Raw genomic sequence first — 7,755 nt, 5'->3', positions numbered from 1 at the left:
CAGTTCCAGCCTGTTTCATGATCATATTATAATTTGTTAGTCTTCCATTAACTTCATTATAGGCAATTGTTTAAGAAATTCTCTTAAAGATTTGTTAAATGGAGGGGAATTCAACAGATTTTAGAGTTACTCTGCCTTTGGGTATACTCAAGGCAGATAATAACATTCCAGAAACAATGTGGACTCTCTAGTAGCCTCAGGCATGTATTATAATTTTTATGGTTCCTATAGTCAGGAGGTTTGAGTGAGCCTAATTATTAACTCTTCCCATCTTTGGGAACTTAACCAATTAAAGTCAGACAAGAACCCAGGAAGTATTAAAACAGGTTCAGAAATTTTACTAGCAAAACTGGATTAAAGAACATATAGCAGGGTATTTCTAGCTTTATTTTCAGCCTCAAGTCTCTGATCTGTCCCTCACATTGCAGGCAGACAAGCTGGGCCTAAAAGAAGCCTTGCTTCTTCAGTTTATTCCATGGAATTTATAGGAGCAAGCATTTGCTGTGCTTGGACACAACTCACTCCAAAAGGACAAGAGAGAGTGGGTCCATGCTGCCTCAGTTATAATGCTTTGGTCCTAATCTGATGATTATGTGATTCAGGGGATGGTGAACTCTTAATCGGAATGTTCACTTCTTCTACCATTAGGGAGAACTCAATGCTGGAGCAAGGTGGTAAGGGAGGATGGGATGAAGTATTGCTTCCTGGGAAATGGAGTGGAAGTGCCTTCAGAGAAATATGGACACGTAGCAATAGCTTCCTGAACCCTGAAAAACACCTTCATGTGCTGGGTATATGATACCGTGATTCCAAGTATTGCTGTGGAGCTCTTTAGAAGTTGAACTCAGCAGACGTTACTTTAGATCTCAAACTGCCACGTTTTAATTAGAACATTAGGCAGATATCTTAAGTGTCTAAACCTCAGTTTCTCCATCTGGAAAAGGGCAGTGATATCACTACCTACTTCATAGGGTTGATGTGTATGTTAGGTGAGAAATTACACTTAATAAAATAAAATAAAATACTATATAAAATGCCTAATCTGTAGAAAGGCCCCACCAAAGTGATAGTTATAATAGTAATTATAATAATTATTTTATTATTATCTTTACGATCATTCTCCAATGGATATGTTCTTTGTTTTGAAATGAATTTGCTTATATATATTCACATAGAGATCTATGGTCCCTATTCACTCGAACCCAGGGTCAGTAAACACAGCCCATAGGCTAAATTCATCCCCAAATCTCTTTTTTTTCCTTATAAACAAATTTGTATTAGAACACAGCCATACTTATATGAATAAATGTTTATGGCTGCTTTTGAGCAACTAAGGCAGAGTTGAGTAGCTGGGACAGATACCAGACACAATCCAGCTCACAAAACCTAAGGAATTTACTTTTGGGCCCTATCGAGAAAAAATTGGGCAATTACTCCTAACCTCTGTGCAGGAATATGTGAAACATTAAAATGGGCCCAATTTGGATGGTAAGAAGCTCTTATGGCAATTCAAAATTAGATGGAGTATCGATACACTTTGAAAAAGTTATTAAAAATGTTAAATTTCAAAGCCTCTGATTTGGGTTCATGGAGCAGTCAGACTTTGAAAACCTTGCTGGGATGACTTTGAAATAATGCTGTGTTTGGCCCCTTCGACCAGACACAAATAGGCATGCTTTTGTTTCATATTATTGTTTCTTAATAAAACATTTTTAAGCGAATTGGTTCTTTACATCTTCACTAATTTTCTTTCCTCATTTGAGATTGTCATTCTTTTTCTAATAGTTTGAGATAAATACTAATTTCTTTATTTTTCATCTTTCTTCATGAATAATGGAGTATTGTGAGGTCAAACTTTTTTTTCAACCCTGCTCTTTCTAGATCCCCTAGGTTTTGCTGTAAAGTATTCTCCTTTTCATTGTTTTTTAGTTCATAATTTTACTTTTTTGTTCCCTTTGATTCAAGAGTTGGATGTGCCTCTTAATTCCTAAATAATTATGAAACATTTAAAATTCTTTTTCTAGTTTTATTTTATTATGGGAATGTGATCTACAAACATGCTACTTTTGGGATTTAAGATACTCATTTTAGCCAAGTGCATGATTAATTTTTGTAAATGTTCTATAGGTATACAATAAAGATTGTTCTCTATTTGGTGAATTTAAGCTCCCCCTTCCCCTAATTATAGCCCTAGTTATATAATCAAATATATGTATTTTATTATTCATAGCCTCTAGGTCTTCATTTGTTTTTTGTCTATTATCTCAATCCAGTTCTAAAATGGTTATTATTGAAATATACTTGCACTAAAAGGACATAAAAGCACAATATGTCCTCATTAGTGCATATGTAAAATTATCCTTAGATGTGTTATGAACTTTGTTATTTCTAGGTGTTACGGCCAACCTGACTTTCATCACCATCTCATTGTTATTTTCAGCAAATCAGGGTTTCTATCATCTCAAACCTTCCTATTTTTAAAGCTGATAGATGAAAGAGCACTTGCACTGATTGGCTCTGTAAGTATCAGGCAAATTCCTTAGATCTAAGAATGCTTCTCTTGCATGGCTTGTTTTTCAGTACAGCAACTAAAAAACACAAAGCAACATGCCTTTGACTGTAGCTGCTTGGAGTTAGTGCCCAGCCTTTTGCTAGCTGCCTAATCTGAGACTTGTCTACTACTATGATGGCTTAGTTTTCATTTCCAAGATATGATCCTACCACAGGACACTAGATGGAGCTAAAATCTCACTTAATGTTTCTCATAAGGCACACTGATTCGATTTCTCCCCAATCAACTGTGATTTAGGTTGTTTTTTACTGTGCCATTTTCACGATCCTCATATACAGACCACAGTCAAGAGTGGCATTTGTGTTTGTTTGTTTTGCACAATAGTCTGTAATACTTCTTTAAAAAGTTGGCAAAGAGAAAGCAATGCAAGGCATTTCAGTGTATTGCCTGCATTAGTCTGCTCTATGTAAACCAAAAGATAAAAGAAAAAAAAAAAAAAAGACTGTGTAACTATCGAGAAAACATTGTTAAAGGAAATGCAAAGAAAGGAAAATTTTCATAAGTCATGGAAAGCACCAGCCCAATAGCTTGCTTCTTAATGTTTCTCAGAAAATAGAATGTAAACCAGAACAACTCTTATGTTTCGATTGGCTGTAAAGCCAGGCAAAAGAAATCTGATACTTCAAAATCTATTGCACAAATCAAACAAGGAAGAAACAAAACCTTTAAAATTAAAGTATCAGATATATAGAAAGTCCCAGTGTTTTGACAAATACAAGAGTTTTGTTGGAGAATTCAGCTATTTTTCCTAAGCTGTTTCTTTATAGGGGACTAATCCAATTGTTTCTGAGGGAAGAAATTAGGAGCTACAACTCCTAGTTGTAAAAGATACTCTACTAGGCCCTAATATTGTAATATAGTAACTCATATCTTTTGAATTGAAGTTTTCTTAGGCATAGATACCCAGTTTAAAATGATTTTTAAAATGATTTTTAAAAATGTAGCCTGACTAATGAAAATATTAGTAAGCAAAATTAGGAAGTAACTGAATGAATACATACTTCAGGTATAATTAAGGGTCAAAGATTTAAGGACAAAGATCTCATTCACCTAGAATAGTCACTCCAGAAATATGGAGGCTGTATCCATTAGGGTGAGATTAAAATCTCAGGCATATTACTCTCACTTACCTCTATCTACAGCAATTGGTAGAGCTGAGTATTCATATTGGAAATCTTAGAATTATCACTGTATAATATTAAATTTTATAAATTTACCTGCAATCCACTTATTCCTCCCATTATTGCCCCTTCAAGGAAACTTGACACTCTCCTTCGGTGTTCTCAGGAGTATTTTCAACATAATTATTTCTCAAGAAAAGGAAATTTGCTTTGAGCATTAAGATACATACATGGTCCTGCCATATTTATTGAATGGCTTTTAAGTGTTTGATTTTAGACTGAAGATATCCACACTGGTTTGGGGGGAATTGTTATCTTCAGAAGTCTTTCTGTAAATCATTCTTCTTGAGAACTTAACCTTTTCAGGACTTACCCAGGTTTTCACTAAACTGTTTGAAAACTTCCACATAGGGAGCTAGAAAGGTCTTCTTATAATCTCTGATTCTATATTTGATATCAGATTCAGTTTTCATTCTCCTATTTTTCTTCTTAATTAGTGTTTTGAAATGTTACCCAATTTGTGGCAGATGGAGATTGTGTTTAGAACAGCAAATGGATCAAACTGATCTACTTTCTGTAAATCAATATGTACAGAAATGCAACCTATTTTAGTGTGAATATTAAGAGAGCTCTTCAGTAAAAGATGGATTCTTTGCTAACACTGATATCCAGCCATGGAAAACAGGGTCGGGATGTGATCTCCCACTCAAGCCTGGGTCCACATTTGTCATTTTTTATGTTATTCTGATATCTGCTCGCTACCGTCTTGAAATGCTCCCAATGCTGAAGTGAACTGTGATGCTTTTGGAAGATTTGTTGAAGTTCCTCATGAATTGTCTCAAGGGCAAGGGGTAAAATCTTATCCTAGCTTTCTTTATTTTCAAGAATATATTGATCAACCAAGGCATATTTTTCGACGTATTTTAAAATTATGTTTATACCAAAGGTGAATTCTTTCATTTAGGTGAACTTTGCTTTTAACATCTTCACCACCCTTCACAAGACTAACAGTCAAGTATCCCAGAATGTACTGCGGAGGACAATTTCCTGATTTATCATAGACCCAACAAGGAACACCCCTCCTTCCAGAACACACCTAGAGATGATGCTTAAATCCAAAGCCCTCCTTCAATGCTCAGTCGATGATGCATAATGGCCATCATCCTGAGGGTCCGGGTCTCAGAACATATGTCTACCGAACCAGAACATCTAACACACTGTCATAGCCTGCGATATCAATGTCAAACCTGAGTTCTTTATCCTGAGCCAGGGAAGCCCCGGGCTTCACTGTATTATGCTGATTGGGTCTGTGGGAACATACCGCGCACTTCGCGCATCTCTTTTCCAGATCACTTTGGGTGTTGAAGGACTGGTAGCAAATGTAAATGTCATCTTCTAGAATGAATGAAAACTCACCGTGTGAAAGCCCCCCCCCCCTTTTTTTTTATCACTCCGCCATCGTTTAGCCGGCACAGGTAGTAAAGCTGAAGCAGCTGGGGCAGCTCAGGGGGTCAAACGTCTCCCCCTGCGTAGAGCGCGGGACTCAACGCCGCACGATCACCACCACGGGAATTGGCGCGAACAGCACAGCCTGAGCCTGCGCCACAGCGCGGTGCGGGCTGGCGCTCTCTGCAGGAGCCGCTGGAAATTGTAGCTCCCACTTGGGGGCTGGTTTGGGCACCCCAGGGGCTCCCGCCGTCTGGGCCCATCATCTCTGGGTTCACTGCTCAGCTGGACGCGAGGAGGCTGCGCGCATTTCAGAAAGAGGAACTTCTGTGGAAAGGTGAGCTTTTGAGACGACTGAGAATGAACACGCAGAGGAAGAGATACAAAGTACCAGGGCAAGAGAACAGGAGGAGAGGTTCTATGCTCTCTCCAGGAGCACGGCTCTGCCCCCGGCTCCACGTGTTCACCAACCTGGAAGCTCCCAGAGCGATTTTTAATTCATTGCACATTGCGCGCTGCAAAAACCTGTGTGTCCCTGACGAAAAGAATGAGGTTGGAAACACAGTGGCAAGTATCAAGCCTATTTGCCTGCCCTGCTTAGGTGTTACTGCTGCCAGGAGTCTGAGCTCCGTAGAGTATGAATTAACCTTAGATGGAGTTCAAAACTTGCTTATTAGTCTGCAAATCTTAGGGGGCAAAATGGTTCAGAAATTTGCCAGAATAAGACGTGATTTCTCTCCGAGTAAAACTGCATTTGATTCTTTCAGAACTAGTAATCTAAATTTCAAAATAGTGAGAAAAAGAAACTGGTCAATTGGTATTTGACCCTCCTGTTCATTGCCTATTTGGCACAATGCAAAAAGTTAGTATTACATTTTTTTTTTTTTTGGAGAGGATCTGGTTTAAGAATATTTTTCCCTATCCTCAGATCGTAAGTATATTCTCCTATATCTTCTTTAAGAAATTAAGGTTTATTTTTTCTTTATTAGACTGGAATGCATTTTTTTTAAGTCTAGTGAAGAAAAGAACTTGCTGTGGGAGAAAGCCATGGAAGGTCTCAGGGACCCCAGGAAAATAAAATGTATTAAAATATTTACCACGCCTTTCAGGAAGACAGAGATATTGTTGAATTGAAAGAGAAAGAAAGAAAGAAAGAAAAGAAAGAAAGAAAGAAAGAAAGAAAGAAAGAAAGAAAGAAAGAGAAAGAAAGAAAGAAAGAAAGAAAGAAAGAAAGAAAGAAAGAAAGAAAGAAAGAAAGAAAGAAGAGGAGGGAGGAAGGAAGAAAGAAAGGAAAGAGGAAAGAAAAAAAGAAAAACAGTAAGGGGTAGAGTAGTGACTGGACCAAAAAAAAAAAAAAATGAAGAACGAATGAATTCAAAACCATCAAAAGAAATTGGATCTGTCAAGAGCAGGGCAGGAAAGAAAAATGAAAAAAACAAAAGTTATTATAAATAAAGAAATACAAAGAAACTTGGAAAAAATATTTGTTATTAATCAGCTCTGGCTGTGAAAATAGAATACCGTAGACTGGGTGCCTTAACAGATATTTATTTCTCACATTTCTGGAGGTTGGTAAGTCCAAGATCAAGATTCAGTTTTCTGTTAAGGGCTCTCTTCCTGGCTTCCAGAAGGCTTTTCACGGTATTCTTACATGGTGGAGAGAGGAAGCATGCTCTCTGGTGCCTCTTAGAAGCGCACTAATCACAACATGGGGGTCACACCTTCATGATTTCTTTGAAATCTGTTTATCTCCCCAAGTCTCCATCTCCAGTTGCCATCACATTGGGCATTAGGGCTTCAACATATGAATTCTGGAGGGACATAATTCAGTCCATACCATTCCACTCCTGGCTATACAACATTAATGCCATTCTCATTTACAAAATGCACGCATGCCATTCCAGCAGCCCCTAAAGTCTTTCCAGCGTCAATTCTAAAGTCAAAGTCCAAAGTCTCATATAAATATCAAAATCAGACATGAGTGAGACTCAAGGTATGATTCATCAGAAGCAAAATTCCTTTCCAGCTATGAACTTGTATGAAATATTTAAGGGCAAAAATCAAGCACATTAGCAATGGGATGAAGGGAATAAGAATAGTGATCACGAAAGAAAGGCAAAAATAAGAAGAGGACAGGTGGTGATGTATGATGGCAATGTGCTTTTTAATTTAAAAGTGTAATGAACAATTCTTTCAAACTGAGCTCCGATAGAAAATCAAAACAATAAAATGGAAAGAAAGGAAGAAAAAAAAACCCTTAATATTTGATGTTAACTACTGGGAATTCTGAATGTTTTATTTAATAATTTGAAAAATGAACATATTGAACATCTTAATTTATTGGGCCTCCTAAAGAGAAGGGAACCCCCCTCCCAGATATTTCTAAATGTGAAAATCTTCCATTACTCATTCATGTACTATGTATCGTTAATACTATTTATTACTGTACTACTACCATTATGTCACTACAATGCATTGGTATAGTGATTCTTGTTTATCTTGCTTGTTCTTCCAAGTGTGCTTCCGGACTGAAGATTCGTGTCTTCCAATTGTATGAGAATATTCTCAGCCTTACCTCTTTGGGCATTGTTTCTCCAACACTTCCTCAGTGTCTTT

At 37.3% G+C, this 7,755-nt stretch overlaps 1 pseudogene; it reads right to left on the bottom strand.

Moving 5' to 3' along the window:
* Positions 1–4,010: 4,010 nt before the first annotated feature.
* On the bottom strand, positions 4,011–5,402 carry LOC114224930 (DNA primase small subunit pseudogene; annotated as a pseudogene).
* Between the last annotated feature and the right edge of the window lie 2,353 nt (positions 5,403–7,755).

Source organism: Eumetopias jubatus, unplaced genomic scaffold, assembly GCF_037043125.1.
Source record: "Eumetopias jubatus isolate StellerSeaLion01/CBP00866 unplaced genomic scaffold, mEumJub1_p1.0 scaffold_3, whole genome shotgun sequence".
NCBI classification, from domain to species: Eukaryota; Metazoa; Chordata; class Mammalia; order Carnivora; family Otariidae; genus Eumetopias; species Eumetopias jubatus.
Note: the sequence above shows the minus strand (reverse complement) of the source record. Positions and strands in the feature narration are given on the sequence as shown.